The sequence below is a fragment of the Castor canadensis genome, chromosome 8 (assembly GCF_047511655.1).
Source record: "Castor canadensis chromosome 8, mCasCan1.hap1v2, whole genome shotgun sequence".
Lineage (NCBI taxonomy): Eukaryota > Metazoa > Chordata > Mammalia > Rodentia > Castoridae > Castor > Castor canadensis.
In genome coordinates, this window is record NC_133393.1 from 95556793 (window position 1) to 95578468 (window position 21676).

Below are 21676 nucleotides of genomic sequence, written 5' to 3' on the forward strand. Positions count from 1 at the left end.
TACAAACAATAGCTAGCTAAAATATTTATATCTCTTACTGATCTGTTGTAATGTCCACAGACATAAGTTCAATTTCTTAATTTTGTGTAGGTTATAAATAAGTTGTAAATTAACTTTCATGTTTAATATAAAAATTAACATCTTTCTTTCCACCTTGTTTAATTTTTATTTACTGTTTGTCCTTGATTATTCCTATATCCCATTGCCTGGTTTTCTCTATGCATCATTAAAAAATGGCAATACCATTAAAAACAGAGTATACTCAATTTCTGGAAATGCTGTCAGCAGGTGAGCAGATTCTGATCAGATTTCCAAGTTCTTTGTGCCCACATGGGAACATCCACTTGGGACACATGGGTGTGGTATGAGAGTTAATGGAGTTTACTGAAGGATAGGGAAAAAAGTTACAAAAGGCCATAGTGGGATTATGTGGAAGATGGAAGTAGAGAGAAAGTCTTTTCTCTTTCTAGGTGTTTTTAAAAATCTATGTTAATTTATAGGAAAGGAAGAACCTGGTGATTCCTAACCACCAATGATAATGAGTGAGGAAGGGCATGGGTGGTCCCTGGGCTGTGCTGGGGTGGTTTGAGTTGTCACCACAACAATGTGTGAATAATCTGCACACATTTATAATTGAAAAGAAGGCTCAGAGAAAGAGAAGAATGTTTAACCTGAAATACAATATTCATATGTTTTAAGAGTCTCAACCTTTCCCTAAGTCTAGCCTGCCTCATAACCAAGAAGAAGATAAAATGGGACCTACATATACTACCCAAACACAGGTACATATGCACACAGACACATGAAAGAAAGTATATACATATACATCCATAAATTAATAAAATTAACACAGGGAAATGTTTTGTTTATTGGTCTTCTTATTAAAATTGAGTGCATGTTTCAGTTATAAATCGTATTCAAATCAATGTTTTTGAGGCAAGTATCCTTCTCACAACATTCTTAAGTGCTTGTTTCACCTGCTGATTCCTTAGAGTGTAAATAAATGGATTCAGCATAGGAGCGACGAGGTATTGAGCATAGCTGCTCCTTCCTTTGCTGATGTTTTCACATACATGAAGATGCAGCTTCCATAGGAGATGGAGACAACAATCATAGGTGAGGAACAGGTTGAGAAGGCCTTTTTTCTTTGTTGAGCTGAGGGGATTTTCATAATTGTTCTGAGTATGTAAGTGTAGGAGAGAATTAATGTCAAGGTGGTCATAAGAGTGAACAAAGCTAAAACAAAGCTCATACACTCCAAGCCACTAATTTTTTTATTTTCAACATTTAATAATGGTACAAGTAAGCAGCATCCCATTTCTTTCAGTTCATTATACATTTTACTTCCACATATTACAATGAAATCCCACCTTCATTCTTGATTTAAAACAAAGAGTCTTTCTGTTACAATTCAATTAGTGTAGTGTTTTTGTTGATTGATAAAAAAATTACTAAACTATTTTTAAAATTCTACTTTGGCATCAAACAGCATGGTCAGAAAATACTTAAATATTATAAACTAATGCTCATATATTACAATCACATCTACAAAACACACTTTACGTGTTACTCAGAACTACCTTGGATATCCATGCCATTAACATGAACCTGGTCTTTCTAAATTTATCAATGCACAATGCACAAATATTAGGGGAAGAATGGCCCTCATATTTCAGCTAATTTCTAGAAATTATCATTTAATATGTTTTCATGTTTCCATTTATCAAATTAACCTAAAATATATACAGTAATCCCACCTTACTCATGGATTTAGTACATGCAATTTTGACCAAGCATGGTCAAAAAATAATAGATAAAAACATCAAAAGAAATTTATAAAGCAAAAACTTTATGTTCACATGCACACAGCAGACAAAGCAGCTGAGTTGATGCAAAGCTTCAGTCCCTCATTACCATAAGTCATGTTTAAATCATATGTGATCTGTTAAGTGTTTCCTTGCCTTTAATTTGTGAAAATATGCCTCCCAAAAAGTAAATGGTGCCCCCCCAAAGCAAAGTAAAACATTATTGTAACCCTCCCAAGCCAAAAAGGGAGCATAACACACTTAATTTAAATGATAAAGTGAAAAAGTTTAGATTTATTGAAAGGCAGCATCTCTTTAGCAAAAGGTGAGTGGCATTATGGGGAAAATGAGTCAAGCATCTGCAGCACAGCACAGAACTCTATGCATCCTGAGAATTCATGGTTTATCTTCGATGGTAGTCTTCTTAGGACCATATACCCACGGATCCCAAGTCGTCTGTGCGTAGTTATTATCTATGTGTATATGAAACAAAAAGAGATATGAAATCCACTGCATCAGAGAAAAGAAGATGAAAGATAATAGGAAAATGACTTGAAAATACTCACCTATTATCAAACTATGGGTGGTAGAAGTGAAATATTGAACACAGCATGGTGTGCTCAATTCACTTAAATCATGTCAAGCAGTGGGTCAGTGGGAGGTGGAGAAATAAATTTTTTTCTCTACTCCCATAAAACTGCAAATTCCCTCACAAACTCCTTGAGGTTTCATCTCAAAGCATCCAGTGAAATGTCTTCTTCTTGGGAAAGCTCCAACATTGTCCAACATCTGGAATTCTGACATATTCCACCATTTTAGATGGCAGTTTTACTCATATAAAATAAAAAAAAAATTATAATTATTTGAACAGAATAGCCCAACCATCTACATTATCCTTCCCTAGGAAGAAAGTAAAAATATCACTTTTAATGTGTTTTGCTACACATAATTTCAGAAATATTCTTTAAGGCAAATAAATTCTTAATGTCTTTTGAGATAAATAGGAATTGGGCACTAATGAATTGATACAGAAGATCAATTTCAAAAATCATATTTTAATTGGCTGTTATATGACATAGGTCCAAGGAAAATACTGAAGAATTTATTCAGCAAGATGTTAGCTAGGGATTCCAAGATGTCGGCTAGAGGGAGGAAGCAGAAAGTGAGCCTCCTGTAGTGAAATCTTGGAGAGACACCAGAGACACACTTTGCAGGCATAATCACTGAGAAAAGTCATAACTTTGACCCCTCCACACCTCCTGCTGGCACAGAGAATCTCCACTTCACGTTAAACGGAGAAACAAGGAAGGCCCCCGGGCCGCCAGTCACCGGCACCCAGATGGCTTGGGAAGATGCAGACCAGGTGAACTTCACGGTACCGTAGAACTCCCACAGACAAGCCTGGGCCAGAGCAGCATAGCCCCCTGGACAGACTGACCTTCACCCCAGGAAAAAGAGAAACTGACTAATAAGCAATAAGAACAAATAAGACACGCAAGAAAGAGGGTGGGGTGCACTGATCGCCGAAGATTGGGGAAGGGAATCCTTCCCAGGACTATAAATAAACAAGCCGGGTGAGCCGGAGAGCCTCTGGCAGGAGCGAGGGCTCGCGCCCAGCAACCAGGAGCAGGAAAGCTGGCGAGAGTGGTGGAGGGAGGAAAACTCCACAGGAGAGAAGGGAAGACCCACTTCCCACGTGAGCTGTAAACAAACATGGCGGCTGGCAGGAGCATCAGCACCACCCAGTAATCAGGAGCAGGAAAGCTTGTGAAAGTGGTGGTGGGAGGAGAACTGAACAGAGGAGGGGGAAAGACCCACCTCCCACATGAACTGTAAATAAACATGCAGGCCTGAGAATGCGAGTGCAATGTCACCTTTCCCAGTGCTTGGAAAGGGGAAAGCTTGTAGTACAGGCTCACGCACAGGAGAAATCTGAGCAACAAAGCCTGAGGGTCCAGGTGAGTGCTAAGCTCATCCCAGAGATCTGCATAAATAATGCCTCCAGCAACAGCAGGCTGACAACAGCAGGCAGGCAAGCCACAGTTGCAGAAACCATTCTCAGAACTGTCTCCAGACTCTTTTTTTTTTTCTTTTTCTCCCTACCTTTAATGAGAGAACAACCAAATTACACCTACAAGATGAAAAACTTACTGAAACTGTATTGCATTTGAACTTGGGACACTTGGTGGGGTTATTATTGTGCATGTGTGTGTAGTTTTGTTCTTCTTTATTCGTCCCCTTTGATGAGACAACTACAGAACAACATCTGAGGCACCATCTCCAGGATTGGAGACTGTGACTTCACTGCATTTGAACTTGGAGGTTTTTTGGTTTTTTAAATATTCTATTTTTTCATTTTATTTTAATACATTTTTATAAATAGATTTTTCTTTCATTTACTTATTTTTTATTTTTATTCTTACCTTTATTTTTAAATTTTTTTTATTTTTAATTTTCAATCCTCTCTCTGTCTCTCTAATGTCTGTTCAGCTTACTGTCGATTAGTGCACTAAAGCTCCCTGTTTATACCTTTGAAATCTTCTTGTCTGACACCTTGTTCTGTTTTCTCCCTCTAGTCTGTGTATTTGTTTTTCCCATTTCTTTAACTTCTTGCTTTCCATCTCAGCTCACCCTTCCATTCTAAATATTACCATTGTTATTATTACAAGCTAGAAAATACTTAATTGCACACAGTACAGGGACAGTAATAACACCAAAGATAATGATGGGAAGACAGAAAAAACAGGGAAACCAGCTTCCCCACAGCAAAAAATTAGTAAAGGAACCAGAAGGGAATGAAGAAAACAAGTACTCAGATCCAGACTCCAACAAAATGAAGATAAACTATGCCAAAGGACCCAGTGAAGCCCACAAGAATAATTTAAAAGAAGACATACTACAGGTACTCAATGAGAATTTTATACAGATGATACTGGATAGGGTCAACCAAAATGTACAGGAGACACTCAAGAAATTCCAAGACAACAAAAATAGAGAATTTGAAAAAACAAAAGAAGAAATAAAAGAAACCATAGAAGCACTGTATAAATACCAAAGTGAAAGAGAGAACACAATGAATAAATGATAAATGAACTCAGGACAAAAACAGACAACATAAAAGAGGAAAATAGCCAGGATATGGAAAACCTCAGAAAAAAGAATGAAACAGAGCTGCAAAACAAAATGGAAGGCCAATCCAGCAGAATAGAACAAACAGAAGACAGAATCTCAGAACTTGAAGGTGAAATGGTAATTAAAGGAAAAAACAAAGAACTATTAATTAAACTCAAGACCTGTGAAAAGAAAATGCAAGAACTCACCAACTCCATCAAAACACCAAACTTGAGAATCATGGGCATCGAAGAAGAAGAGGGGCAAGTGAAGGGAATGCGTAACATATTCAACAAAATAATTACGGAAAATTTCCCAAATCTAGAGAAAGATATTCCCATACAGATGCAAGAGGCCTCCAGGACACCAAACAGACCAGATCAAAACAGAACTACTGCACAACATATCATCATTAAAACAACAAGTTCAGAAACTAAGGAAAGAATATTGAAGGCTGTAAGAGAGAAAAAACAAGTAACATACAAAGGTAAACCCATAAAAATCACAGCAGACTTCTCAACAGAAACATTAAAAGCAAGAAGAATGTGGGGTGAGATCTTCCAGGCACTGAATGAAGATAACTTCAACCCCAGGATACTCTACCCAGCAAAACTATCATTCAAAATAGATGGAGCAATAAAAGTCTTCCATGATAAGCAGAAACTAAAACAATATATGACCACAAAGCCACAACTACAAAGGATTCTTCAAGGGATTCTGCACACAGAAAGTGAAACCCAATTTAACCATGAAAAGACAGGCAGCACCAAACCACAGGAAAAGAAAAAGCAAGAAAGTAGAGAGTAAACTCAACTTAGGTACACACAATCAAACCTTCAAACAACTAGGACAACTAAATGGCAGGAATCACCACATAACTATCAGTACTAACGCTTAATGTTAATGGACTTAATTCACCCATCAAAAGGCACCGCTTAATGAAATGGATTAAAAAGGAAGATCCAACAATTTGTTGCTTACAGGAGACCCATCTACTGACAGAAATAAACATAGGCTAAGGATGAAAGGCTGGAAGAAGATTTACCAAGCCAATGGCTCCTGAAAACAGGCAGGAGTAGCAATACTTATCTTTGACAAAGTAGACTTCAAACCTCCATTGATCAAATGAGATAAAGAAAGACATTCAATACTAATAAAGGGGAAACAGACCAAAAGGAAATAATAATTATCAACCTGTATGCACCCAATGTCAACGAACCCAATTTCATCAAACATACCCTGAAAGACCTAAAAGCATATATAAATGCCAACACAGTGGTTGTGGGAGACTTTAACACCCCACTATCATCAATAGATAGGTCATCTAAAGAAAAACTCAATAAAGAAATCCAAGATATAAAATATGCAATAGATCAAATAGTCCTAGTAGATGTCTACAGAACATTTCATCCAACTTCTACACAATATACATTCTTCTCAGCAGCCCATGGAACCTTCTCCAAAATAGATCATATCCTAGGGCACAAAGCAAGTCTCAGCAAATACAGGAAAATAGAAATTATACCGTGCATACTATCTGATCACAATGCTGTAAAAGTAGAACTCAACAACAAAAGTAAAGACAAAAAACATGCAAACAGCTGGAAACTAAATAACTCATTACTTAATGAAGAATGGATCATCGATAAAATAAAAGAGGAAATTAAAAAGTTCCTGGAAGAAAATGAAAATGAAAACACAACCTACCAGAACCTATGGGACAAAGCTAAGGCAGTCCTGAGAGGAAAGTTTATAGTCCTGAGAGGAAAGTTTATATAGTGCATATATTAAAAAGACTGAAAGATCCCAAATCAATGACCTAATGATACATCTCAAACTCCTAGAAAAACAAGAACAAGCAAATCGCAAAACAAATCGGAGAGAAATAATAAAAATAAGAGCTGAAATCAACAAAATAGAAACCAAAAAAAACATACAAAGAATTAATGAAACAAAAAGTTGGTTCTTTGAAAAAATAAACAAGATTTATAGACCCCTGGCAAACCTGACTAAAATGAGGAGAGAAAAAACCCAAGTTAGTAGAATCAGGAATGCAAAAGGGGAGATAACAACAAACACCATGGAAGTTCAGGAAATCATCAGAGACTACTTTGAGAACATTTATTCAAATAAATTTGAAATTTTAATGAAATAGACAGATTTCTAGATACATATGATCATCCAAAACTGAACCAAGAGGAAATTAATCACCTGAATAGATCTATAACACAAAATGAAATTGAAGCAGTAATCAAGAGTCTCCACAAAAAGAAAAGTCCAGGACCTGATGGATTCTCTGCTGAATTCTATCAGACCTTTAAAAAGAACTGATACCAACCCTCCTTAAACTGTTCCACGAAATAGAAAGGGAAGGAAAACTGCCAAACATATTTTATGAAGCCAGAATTCCACTTATCCCAAAACCAGGCAAAGACACCTCCAAAAAGGAGAACTATAGGCCAATCTCCTTAATGAACATTGACGCAAAAATCCTCAACAAAATAATGGCAAACCGAATTCAACAGCACATCAAAAAGATTATTCATCATGACCAAGTAGGCTTCATCCCAGTGATGACAGGGTGGCTCAACATACGAAAATCAATAAATGTAATAAACCACATTAACAGAAGCAAAGACAAAAACCGCTTGATCATCTCCATAGATGCAGAAAAAGCCTTTGATAAGATCCAACACCATTTCATGATAAAAGCTCTAAGAAAAATAGGAAAAGAAGGAAACTACCTCAACATTATAAAAGCTATATATGACAAACCTACAGCCAGCATTATACTTAATGGAGAAAAACTGAAACCATTCCCCCTAAAATCAGGAACCAGACAAGGATGCCACTATCTCCACTCCTATTAAACATAGTACTGGAATTCCTAGCCAGAGTAATTAGGCAAGAAAAAGGAATAAAAGGAATGCAAATAGGTAAAGTAACTGTCAAAATATGCCTATTTGCAGATGACATGATCCTATACCTTAAAGACCCAAAAACTCTACTCAGAAGCTTCTAGACATCATCAATAGCTATAGCAAGGTAGCAGGATATAAAATCAACATAGAAAAATCATTAGCATTTCTATACACTAATAATGAGCAAACTGAAAACGAATACATGAAAATAATTCCATTTACAATAGCCTCAAAAAAAATCAAATACCTAGGTGTAAACCTAACAAAAGATGTGAAAGACCTCTACAAGGAAACCTATACACTTCTGAAGAAAGAGATTGAGGAAGACTATAGAAAGTGCCGCAATCTCCCATGCTCATGGATTGGTAGAATCAACATAGTAAAAACGTCTGTACTCCCAAAAGTAATCTACATGTTTAATGCAATTCCCATCAAATTCCAATGACATTCATTAAAGAGGTCGAAAAATCTACTGTGAAATTTATATAGAAACACAGGAAGCCACAAATAGCCAAGGCAATACTCAGTCAAAAGAACAATGCAGGAGGTATCACAATGCCTTGCTTCAAACTATATTACAAAGCAATAGCAATAAAAACAGCATGGTACTGGCACAAAAACAGACATGAAGACCAGTGGAACAGAATAGAGGACCCGAATATGAAGCCTCAAAACTATAACCAATTTGTCTTTGACAAAGGAGCTAAAAATATATGATAGAGAAATAGCAGCCTCTTCAACAAAAACTGCTGGGAAAACTGGTTAGCAGTCTGCAAAACCTGAAACTAGATCCATGTATAACACCCTATACCAAGATTAACTCAAAATGGATCAAGGATCTTAATATCAGACCACAAACTCTAAAGTTGATACAGGAAAGAGTAGGAAATACTCTCGAATTAATAGGTATAGGTAAGAACTTTCTCAACGGAACCCCAGCAGCACAGCAACTAAGAGATAGCATAGATAAATGGGACCTCATAAAACTAAAAACTTCTGTTCATCAAAAGAAATTGTCTCTAAACTGAAGAGAACACCCACAGAGTGGGAGAAAATATTTGCCAGCTATACATCAGACAAAGGACTGATAACCAGAATATATAGGGAACTTAAAAAACTAAATTCTCCCAAAACTAATGAACCAATAAAGAAATGGGCAAGTGAACTACACAGAACTTTCTCAAAAGAAGAAATTCAAATGGCCAAAACACACATGAAAAAATGCTCACCATCTCTAGTAATAAAGTAAATACAAATTAAAACCATGCTAAGATTCCACCTCACTCCTCTTAGAATAGCCATCATCAGCAACACCACCAACAACAGGTGTTGGCGAGGATGCGGGAAAAAAGGAACCCTCTTACACTGCTGGTGGAAATGTAAACTGGTACAACCACTCTGGAAAAAATTTGGAGGCTACTTAAAAAGCTAGACATTGATCTACCATTTGATCCAGCAATACCACTCTTGGGGATATACCCAAAAGACTGTGACACAGGGTACTCCAGAGGCACCTGCACACCCATGTTTATTGTGGCACTATTCACAATAGCCAAGTTATGGAAACAGCCAAGATGCCCCACCACTGATGAATGGATTAAGAAAATGTGGTATCTATACACAATAGAATTTTACACAGCCATTAAGAAGAATGAAATGTTATCATTCGCTGGTAAATGGATGGAATTGGAGAACATCATTCTGACTGAGGTTAGCCTGGCCCAAAAGACCAAAAATTGTATGTTCTCCCTCATATATGGACATTAGATCAAGGGCAAACACAACAAGGGGATTGGACTTTGAGCACATGATAAAAGCTTTAGCACACAAGGGAGGGGTGAGGATAGGTAAGACACCTAAAAAACTAGCTAGCATTTGTTGCCCTTAATGCAGAGAAACTAAAGCAGATACCTTAAAAGCAACTGAGGCCAATAGGAAAAGGGGACCAGAACTAGAGAAAAGTTTAGATCAAAAAGAATTAACCTAGAAGGTAACACCCAAGCACAGGAAATCAATGTGAGTCAATGCCCTGTATAGCTATCCTTATCTCAACCAGCAAAAACCCTTGTTCCTTCCTATTATTGCTTATACTCTCTCTACAACAAAATTAGAAATAAGGGCAAAATTGTTTCTGCTAGGTATTGAGGGGATGGGGGGAGAGGGAGGGGATGGAATGGGTGGTAAAGGAGGGGGTGGGGGCAGGGGGGAAAATGACCCAAGCCTTGTATGCACATATGAATAATAAAATTTTTAAAAAAAAGATGTTAGCTAGGTATCTATTATCCTTTGATCTTCCTTTTCATATGGTACATGCATTATCCTTAAAACCAGGAGGAAATCAGCTTAAAATATGAAAGGCAAAATAAGGCAGAGGTCTGTGAACAAGTACCTGATAAAACAACCTACAAAGCAATGCTGAACTCACAGGACACAACTGTAATAAGGCTTTACAACTGAAGCTTACATAGGGAATCAATTCAACTAAGCCATTAGTGTTCATTGAAAATGGGAATCAACTCAAATTTCACATTTATGTTTGTTACCATTTCCAAACAGATCAACATAAGCATTGTGTGAATCACATCTAAGAATGGGGCAGAAATGATATCTGAGAGGCTGAAAACCTCCCAATTGTTTTTTGTTTTCTTTTCACAAGGTCAGAATTTATTAAATAACAATAAATTCACAAGGTATGCCAATTTTGTTGCTGTTAATTCACCAGTACTACTGTTGTCACTTGATAGCCTAAGCCATTGGCCACAAAGGTTCTTTTATTCCAGTTTTAGTTACTAATATTAACTCTCAGATCACAATTATGCTTTGTACAATAACAACATATAGGAAGTGCTAAGACAGGGTTAAAGAGGCTGCAGGATTCAGAGGGCTGTGCTGGAAGCCCAAACTCAGAACTGACACAGATGAAGGAAGAAGTTCCAAAAGGAGGGAAAGTCTCTGTAGGGAGCCAGAAAAGAAGTTCTATGAGCCACAAGGGCAGAGCTATTAGAGGCACAGAGCTGTCAAATGCCGGTCTGGGTGCAGGCAGTTTTTGATGTAAGATAAACCCATGAAGCTAAACAAATTCCAAGCAGGATAAACTCAAGGCAAACCACATCAAGACACATTATAATCAAACTGTTGAAAGTCAAAACCAAAGAGAATTTTGAGAGCAACAGACAGAAAAGTGACTCACTAACTACAAGAAATCATCAATGAACCTATCACTAATTTCTCATTAGAAATAAGCAGGTGTTTGCTTTGTTGAGAATCACTGTAACCTTCCTTCTGGCTTAGAAGAAGAAAGTACCAGGATAGTGAGTGATGTCTGCCATGGTCGCAGGAGAGAGTCTGCCACAGGAAGAGCAGTTCTTGGACCAGATCCTTTGAAAATCTCTTCCAATTCTATGGGCCTCTGAGTTTATGAAATCCAAAGCCATTTACCCCTAGACTTTAGCCAGTCCCCTGAGTTTCTATCTTGCTTAGCCCTACTTTAAGGCTATTCAAGCTATTGTACCAACTTCTATTCTGCCCACTCCCTGATGGATGCACGAAGCCTTGGCCACCCAGAATGTCTTTCCCATGAACATCCTCCAGAATGTCTCTGAGTTTCACAAAAATTTACATATGCAGAAATTTTCTTATGAAGAAATTCTACACATCCTTCTATCATCGCTCCAATGCCTTTTCTGTCTCCCTATTACATTCCTCCTTTCTTTGATCTCAACGAGCCTCTTAAACCTTTCTAGCAACCTTGACTTACCTCTTTTTTCCATGTTATTTGGGTCTCTGTTTTCTTTTTTTATCCTGTTAGGTGCAAGAGGCTCAGGCAGGCCATTTCTTATCTTTGTACCTAACATACTAGATGCTCAGTAAGTATTCCCTCCCAGAGGAGAACTGCCTGATGAAAGGGAAAGTCTTATTCCTTGATGATGTTTGTCCTTCAGTCTCAAGCAATAGGGGCTACTCAAATTCCCAGGTATAACTGTAGATGTCTGAGCTGCAATCATTTCTCCCTAAAGTCTCAGGGCAGCTGTTTGAAGTTTGGTCCATACAGAAGTACATAAAGTATACAGAAGTGCATAAAGTAGGACCAGGAGACACATACCTGGTTTTGGACATGGAGCTAGGTGCAGGGCATTCCTGTGTTGCTGTTGTCTACCAGCAGCAGAGCTGACCAGGTTAAGCATAGTGGAGCATTTAAAATACATTAAAGTCCTGCTCCCTTTGAAGATGAAAACTATTTCTATTTAATCAGAGAGAAACAACTTTTCAAAAGATTTTTCTCCTCTTTTTTATCTTCAGCTTGCTGGCTTTTCCTATGGTTAGTAGCATGAATAAAACATGCACATCATAATTTTAAAAAAAAGGAAACCAGGAGGCAATAGGTTCCCTTTTCTCATCACTCCCACAAATACTTGTCACATCTATTTTTCATGATTGCCATTCTCACAAGTATAAAGTGCTATCTCACTATGTTTGTTAATTGCATTTCCTTGATGGGTAATGAGGTTGAGATACATTCCATATGCTTTTTAGCCATTTGTGTGTCTTGTTTATAAAAATGTCTATTAGGGACATTTTCCATTTAATAAATTGTTTTATTTTTCTATTGAGTTGTAGGAGTTCCTCATATTAACCCCTTATCCAATATATGGTTTGTATTTTCTTCCATTCTCTACTTGCTTTTTCATTAGGTTGATTATTTTCTTTGCCATGCAGAAAGCTTTTAGTTAAATGTATTCATATTTATTTATTTTTATTTTTATAGCTTGTGCTTTTGGTGTCCTATCAAAAACTAATCATTGTTAAGAGCAATGTCAAGGACATTTTTTTTCTCTATTTAGGTGTGTTAGTGTTTTGGGTCTTATGTTTAAATTGTTTATCCATTTCAAGTTAAGTTTTATAAATGGTATAAAATGAGGACACAATTTCATTCACTTGCATGTGAATATCCCATGTTCCAAACACCATTTACTGAAGAGATTATGCCTTCTGCGTTGTAAGGCCAGCAAAGGTGGTGAGGCCTTATCAAAGATTAGTTGACCATATATACATGGTTTGTTTCCAGGCTCCATATTCTGTGTCATTGCTTTGTATGTCTTTCTAATTCCAGTACCATACAGTTTTAATTACTGCAGTGCTATAATATAGTTTCAAATCATGCTTTGTTCTTTTCATAATTGGTTTGGTGTTTTAAGGTCTTTTGTGGTCCAGTACTAATTTAAGGATTTTTTATGTCTTTGAAAAAATGGCATTTGGATTTTGACAGGGATGCATTGTATACATAGTTTACTTAAGTAATATGAATATTTAATAATATTAATTCCTCCAATCCAAGAGCACAGATTTCTTTCCATTTATTTACAACTCCAACTTCTTATAAGTATACCATATCATTTTTGCTGATTTGTAAAGTTATCTAGGGCGGGAGAACAGGTAAAGAGAATGATGGATAGGGTGAATTCAACTCTGATATTTGGAAGAACGTTTGTAAATGTCACCATGTACCAACAGTATGACAATAATGTGATAATAGATTTTTAAAAAATGTCCACAAAGAGAGAATGGATAAATAAATTGTGGGATACTTGTACAAGAGTATAATATATGTAATGAAGATGAATAAAGTAACTACTAAAAAATAAAATTATCTGGGAGACATTCATAGAAAATATCAGAGAAAAAAGCATATTTGTCTTCTCATTTTGAATGTTTGTAGAGTTTGCTTCTGTTTTGTGTGATTTAGCATCCACTAAATGACCTACAGTGAAAGTCTCTGAACTAATGAATACACAGTGGAGAGCATGGCATTGTTATGTTTTTGTCATTTCTTAATGATACATTTCCTCTCAATAAAATTTCAGTTTTTCATTTAATATTTTTTTTCTTTATAGTCCTGGCATGATTACTTTCTTATCCATTTTAATTAAGAGATTTTTTTCCTACTTTTCAGTTATGATTCATGGCAAATATTAATATATACTAAGATATTTTAAGTATTTTTCTTGTCTAACCTATTTTAAAGATAACATGATAACTTTTATCTGAAAGTTTCCTAATAATCAAATATGTTTGTGTTTCTCATTCTGACCTAGATAGTATCTTTTTTAAAGTATTGAACCATTATAGTAGGATTGTATGTAGGGTAGATGTGTATATCTGATGGATATTTTGGTATATTACTAAGTGAATCATTTTTGCAATCATTTTAGAGTCCACAAAATATGTACTTCAAATGAATTGTTTGTGCATGTAAATTTTAAAATATTAATAAAATCATGAATATTTTGGAGGCATGGCTTAGAACTGTATTTTTCATAATTCATTTAAGTTAAAAATATTCATTCGGTTTATCTGCTGCTCTATGAATACTTGCTAATTATTAAGTTTAACTAATAGTTTTTATATTTTTGCATATAGCACCTTATTACCTTTGTATCACATAATTACACAATTTTATTGTTTTAGTAGTGTTCTTCTTACTTTCATTGTTTTTCACATATCTTTTGTGGTTTTCCATAACTTTTGTTTTTCTTAACTTGAGGGTTCTGAATTTCACATCTATTCTTAGTATTTTCAGATCTATTAATTGAATAGTGCACTACTTACAGTAACTATTTTAAAACATCATAGGTATAAGATTTGTCTTTGAACTAACTTTACTTATTTGGACACCAACAACTTTGTTCTCAAATCACTATATGCATAATAGATAGGTTGTATAAATCCTGCATGATTTGCAGCAACTTCATGGGCTGAATTTTTGTGATCTTCACTTCTGCCTATTTGATAGTGAAAATTTATGATAATATGACATGCTAAAATTCAGAGTTAGTGCATTTCATATAAAAATAGTCATTTCAAGTAACTTGCCTGAAATCAAGATAATTGGAGAAGATAATTTTTTCCAACTGCTCCAGGCATCAACAAATCTTTTTTGTTGTTTAGGATAGCTTGAAATACCTCATTTTCACAGAAGGCCATTGTTTCTCCATTATCTTTCTTTGTGGAAATTCTGAATATCTCCTTCAGGAGAAAAGAAAAGTAGAAACAGCCCTTTCTTCAAAATTATCAGAAGCACAGATTTGTAAGATTTCAAATTAGATTCCCTCCAAAAGTGAGTTGATGTGAAATTTCTTTAGGATCATTTATTTTCAGGTAGAATGTGAATAAGCTATGTGGAGCTTACTGTGTATCTTTTAAAAGCAAATACCACCCATTTGTTTTATAGATACACCATACACTATCAAAATGCTTGACATAGAGTGATCAAATTACAGAAAAAGAGAGAAATGAAAACTACAGGAAAATACATTTGAATGTAGAAAAAAATTTTTTAAAGGAGCTTTAAAATGACTATGAAATCTTTGACCAATTTGAACTCTACTCACCACCCCTTCTATTGTGTTTTCTTTTAGCAATACCATTTTTCACTTACTAAAGATTAAATTAGCAGGTAATTTGTTTTTCTGATATGTTGGCTATTTAATGTATCTTATCACTAGAAGCAAGCTCTGCTATTGTTTGACTCTGTGAGTACTTTATTCCTTTATGAGTATCTATTGCCTAGAAAGTTATTTGTGATCTCAGCTATACATTTCGGAATGCCTAGTGCTTGTTTACTGATACCATTCTTTTGGTGAAGTCCTTAAGGACCTGTTTTACCTGCTGGTTCCTTCAGGTGTAAATAAAGGGATTCAGCATGGGAGCCACAGAGGTATTGAGTACTGCTACCCCTTTGCTTAGAGCCACACCTTCTTTTGCAGACATTTTTACATACATAAAAATGCAACTTCCATAGGAAATGGACAACACAATCATATGGGAAGAACAAGTAGAAAGGCCTTTTTCCTTTGCTGGCTGGAAGGGATCTTTAGAATTGTTCTAAGAATGAGTGTGTAGGAGAGAACCACCAAGGCCAAAGTTAACCTAAGTGTGAATACTGCTAAGAAAAGTGCCATGAGCTCTAGAAACCTTGTGTCTGTGCAAGCAATCATCAGCATAGGAGAAGAGTCACAGGTGAAGTGATCAATAATGTTGGAGTCACAGAAATACAGTTGGAGGCCCATAATCACTGGGGGGAAAATGATCAGAAAACCAGCTAGCCAGGAGCTGATTACAAGACAATTGCAGACTGTGTTGCTCATGATAGTTGCATAATGCAGAGGTTTGCAGATAGCCACATAGCGATCATAGGACATGACAGCCAGAAGAAAAAACTCTGGGGATCCCAGAAGGATTAATAAAAATACTTGTGCCATGCAAGCATTTTAGGAAATGGTTGTGTCCCGTGTAGCAATGCTGATCAAAAATTTAGGAATGCAGACTGTTGTAAATGAAATTTCTAAGAAAGAGAAATTCCTGAGGAAGAAGTACAGTACGTAAGAGTTTTCAAATGAACAATTGACTGTGTTAGCATAATGATGATCATGTTTCCACTTACATGCAATAAGTACGTGATCAACAAAAAGAAGAATATCACAACTTGTATCTCTGGGTTATCCATAAGTCCCAGAAGAATAAATTCTCTAACTGAGCTCTTATTTGAAATGGCTAAGCTCTGAATTCTGACAGGTCTGCAAGTAAAAAAGAAGAATGCCAATGTGCTAAATGAGTACAAATGCACTGGTAGTGTTCTTATTCTGCAGAAAAACCTTCCTAGATGCATTCAGCAACATGTGACAAAACAGCTGTCCGTCAGAATTGAGGGCTCATTTTAGAATTTGTTGACAGGGAGAAGATTAATCTGTGTTTTACCACATTAAAAAAAAACCATGTTATAATCTCAGCTTTGACAGTTCTCTGTCATGTATTTTCAATTACTGCGTTCACACCCAGAAGAGATATTTTAAGTTATAAAAATGGGTAATGATAATTAGTACTTAGCTTCATTGTACTTGAGGAGGATTAAAAACTTATCAGAAGACATGCATAGTAATTTTGAAAACTTAACCATAAATAAAGCTATAATTTTCTCATTGGAAAGCTTATTTTTGGGTCATACGTCAATTTTTTTTGAAAATGATTCTTGATATGTTCATAGAAACTATTTTTATAGGAAATTCAGCCAACTTCATCTGCACTTGCCATTATGTAAAATTGGCACTGTTAGCATTTTTCTGATTGAAGTTGACACAAGTACAATGTCAGCCTTTATTAATGAACAGGATCATAATAAAAAGTTTCAACTTGACTTCACAAATATAATCATATAAACAGTAAAATAAATCAAGTTAATCCCACTGACTAAATATATTATTTCAGAAAGTTATAGCATGACAGTTTTATCAAGCAGCTCTGCTTTGAAAAAGAATAATTTGATAACTTCCTTCGTTTTCAACTATATGACAGGGAAAGGAAAGATGTGAGGAAGATAACAATAATAATAGTAACAATGATAATAAATCATATACCATAAACTATAATTAATTTTATTCTCCTACTCTCCTACTTTCTCTTCTTTTTGTTATTATAAAAAATGTCTGTATAAGCTTTACTCTATCCCCAGCAATCCTCCTACTGGGCTCTATTTTAGAGACTAATTTTGCAGATGAGTATTCAGAGCGGTGTGTCACTTGCCTAAGGTCACAATAAGTAGTACATGACAACAGGATAGCATCCATGTTTGTTTCCTACTATACCATTTCCAGAACTTAACCCAAATTCAGCATCAATTTTATTTTATTTATGAATGAGTGAAATGATAATTCAAAAAATGTCTTTGTGACCCTGATTAGTACTGGCCTCAGGATTCAGGGCTTTGTTTTATCTGTAAGACCTGAGCTAATCTTGACTGATATTGACACCTGTAGTAATGTGTGCTAATAAAATGGAGATTTTAGAGTCTTGGTGAGGTAGATACTCAACATGTTCCTGAGTTGTGTAGTATGATCTACCACTGAAGTACTAGTAAGAGAAAATCCACGTTGATGATTCTTGAGTGAACCAAAATTGTAATCTGCTTTAATAAACAAAATTAAAGTGTGAGGCATTAGGAACCATGCAGATGACACTGGAAGGAGCAATGTGTCCTGTGTCTCTTATGTCTGCACTGAGCAATACCACTGAGGTGTAGCTAAGAAAGTCCTGCCTAACTTCTTCCTGAGTCAGGTGTTGTACATTTCTGAACTCACTTGTAACAAATTCAGGAAAACCTAAGCAGAAAATGTAATGCAAGAATTGGCAAAATGCCTTCATAAAAAATTTCAAAGAGATTAATAGTTAATAGGACTATGTTTCAGAAAGATAGGTAATAATGGACCCAGAATAAATATACTCACTTTTACATTGGTCAAATCATTGTTTAAACTTAGTTTTCTGCTATCTGCAATAATAGATAAATGATGTTTTAGATAGATAAAGCTTAGAGCATTTTATACCTTTTATCAAATTAACTCACTTTTGTATAGCCACTAAATTATTTTTAAAAGTTTTTTACATAAACCATCCATTTCTTAATCCAAAATCCAACTGGTATAGAAATAGCCAATCAACATACTTCCAAAAATGTTGAGGGAGGATTTAAATGCCAGGTGTTTCATGATTTTTCTGACATTGTTTAATGACAGGTTTTCCGGAACTCTTTTCTCCCAAAGAAATCTCTTCACCTACAACACAATTAATTTTGGCAACACACTAATCAGGTTCCCTTGGGAGTCATTAGGTATTGAGGGAATATAGAATTTCACCTCTAACGTTAGGTTTTGCCTGAAGCAGAGAAAGACTGATGAAAGAATGATTACTTGATGGATAATTGCTTCAAATTATCATTCCAATTACTATTTTAAATGGCTCTCTAGCAATTTTCAAGGAGAAAACATGATTTATGAGGTTAGAATGCAATCATGGCCTAAAATAAACTCCAATAAGACATTCTATGGCACAAATAAAGGTGAAAAATCAGTTTTCTGAGTAGACCTAAAGTTCTTTGGGAAAGATCAGCCACTTTAGTTCAGTGAATTAGCAAAATATTACATTTTTCTTAAAATAACTACTTAGCATTTGAGAATTTAGAGAGAACAGATTAAAAATGTGACCCCAGATTTGGGTACTTTACAGTTTAACTTGAGATAGGTCATTAGCATAATGGATCCCTGGGTTCTAATTAACGGAATCATGGGAATGCCAGACCATGTGGCCCATGCTGTACCATGAAATCAAGGCTAAAACAGGACCTGGCACTGTGAAAACAGTGAGCATATGCACCTTCTGGTTAGGAAACTTACATATTCTTTTCAAAATGAGCATATAGTTGTTCAAAACAGACACGGAGGATATAGAAATGCTACATTAAACTGTTTCTGGGTAGAGATGGTATTGATGAGCACGATCTAATGATCAAATGCATAATTTTAATTAGGCAGTTTTAAGAAATGATTTAATAGCATTAAATGTCAGAAAAGTGTATAATGCAAAAAAAATGAGGAATTAATAGTCTAGTTATTTCATATTTCATATTTCTAATATACTTTAACTTGAACCAAATGTCTGCCAGTGTAATATGAACAGTATTTTCATATAAACACAAAAACACAAAATAAGGAAAGGTCCACTAGGAAATGAAATGTGAGATGTGCCATTCAAATGTTTTATTTGATAATAAAATTGAGTTTATTTTAAGCAAAACATAGTTATAAAATAGGTACATAATCAAGATGCAATAAAATTGAGAAACTATATACTATAAACATAAAACTCATAAAATTGGTATCTAGAAAAAATCTCCTTATTTGTTGTTTTGTTCACATTAGAAATAAAGCAGGAAAAGTGCTCATGCTATTGTTGCTGTCTGATTTTCTTGTTGGGCAACTGGAGTCTGTTACAGTATCTAAAAGCTATTGAATTGTTTCATTACATTATGTTTGGTATGGATGCTGAATTTGAATTAATTTTATCCTTAAAAGTGTTCTTCTATCCATCTGGACTTGCCTCCTCAGGGAAATCTATGGGGATAAGTTGAAAAATGTGGTACCCTAGGTTTACTGTCTTCTTTTAAGAGAATTTTCAATCAAGAACAGTTTATTTTGTTCCGTTTTTTGCTGGTACTAGGGCTGAGGTCAGGGGCTCACACTTGCTAGGTAGGCACTCTACCACTACCACTTGAGCCACATTCTCAGAGCTTTTTCTTCTGTGTTTTCAGGAGAGTAGGCCTGAACCGTGATCCTCTTACTTACACTTGCACATAGCGAGGAGGACAGGAGCATGACACCACACCCAGTTCCTTTTCTTGTTGAGATGGAATCTTGCTAACTTTTTGCCTGGACTGACCAGGATTCTTCCAATCTCTGTCTCCCAAATACTTGGGATTATAGGTGTAATCCACCACACCTGACTGACAGTAGATTTAAACCAAAAAAAAAGGTACCTTTAAATGTCATGTTTAGTATGTTTTGGGCACAAACTTTTTACACCTTACATTTACATCAAGCTTGTAAGAAAATATTTCTTTTTTACAACATGGCAAGTAGAATTTGAGTCTCTATGATCCCTCATCTTTGGTGTTCATGCCCTTACACAATCTCTTCTCCATGAGTTTGCCAGTCTTTACCCTGCTTCTAACCAATATAGAATGGCAAAGATGGTGTGTTCTCACTCTGTGTTTGTGTTACATACACAGAGTCTTGCTAGAGTTAACATGTTCTAGAGTGTCTATATCCATTGCTAACTCTGGAGAAGCTTCCTAAAATTCCACAACCATAACAAATGTAATTCTGTCAACAACCTGAAAACCTTAGGACAATCTTAGAAGTGGACCCATCACCCCCAGTTGAGCCTCAGAAGGATTCCACCCTCATGAAGCCCTAATTGAAATGTTGCAAAAGATCCAGGTTTCTTACATACAGACACTGTGAGACAATACAAAGTGTGCCCATTTAAGATGTTGTTTGTGGTAATGTGTAATACAGCATAGAAAACTGTTACACTTTACAGAATTCTTAGATTACTCCTTACTTTGATATACAATTGGGGATGATTTTTGTGGGTTTTTTTTATGCTGAAGGCTTGCATTGTGGGTATTCTTATTTACCCTCCTTTACAATATTATTGTTTTTAGATGTGTGGAAAAATTGAATTAAGTAAATGACTATTTTTATAAAGGAAATTAGATCATGAAAAATTATTTTTCCCCTGCATATCTTCAGCTAGAAAGATGGCAGAAAACAAATCACTTATCAAATGAATGGTGAACAGTAAAGGCTATTCCTTTGTCTCTTACACTAGTAAAAAACAAAATCTTTTTTTTTTTGATGGACTGGAGTTTGAACTCATAGCTTCACACTTGCAAAGCAGGCTATCTACCATACCTCCAGCCCATTTTACACTGGTTATTTTGGAGATGGGTGTCTCTTGAACTGTTTGCCCAGGCTGGCCTCCAACAGTGATTGCCCTGATCTCAGCATCCCAACTAGCTAGGATTACAGGCATGAGCCATTCATGCCTAGCTACCCATATAAAATATCAAATAAAGCAACTCTGAAAAGAACATAATCTTTCCAAATACAAATCACTATCTCTCAGACAATGGAATACAAGTTCAATTCAATATCTTCAGTAAAGGGAAAAGCAAGTTATAACTTTGTTCTTTGGGAAACATTTATTCCTCTTGTACTTCAAGGAAAATTTTACCTTAATATCTTACAAAATGAGGTTTAAACTATAAAGAGCACCATAAAATAAAGTAACAGGCAAGAGAAACACAATAATAGTTACTACTAAGTTGTTTTTCTGTAATTGTCTATGAAGGCATCATTGTTATATTATAGAAGATTTTCTTTTTCTTTCTTTCTTTCTTCTTTTTCTTTTTATTTCCTTTTTAAAAATGTGTTTTGCAGTCCTGGGTAT

The 21676-nt window shown here is 35.5% G+C and overlaps 1 pseudogene; it reads right to left on the bottom strand.

Moving 5' to 3' along the window:
* Positions 1 to 917: 917 nt before the first annotated feature.
* LOC109703127 (olfactory receptor 6C65-like) lies at positions 918 to 17457 on the bottom strand (annotated as a pseudogene).
* Between the last annotated feature and the right edge of the window lie 4219 nt (positions 17458 to 21676).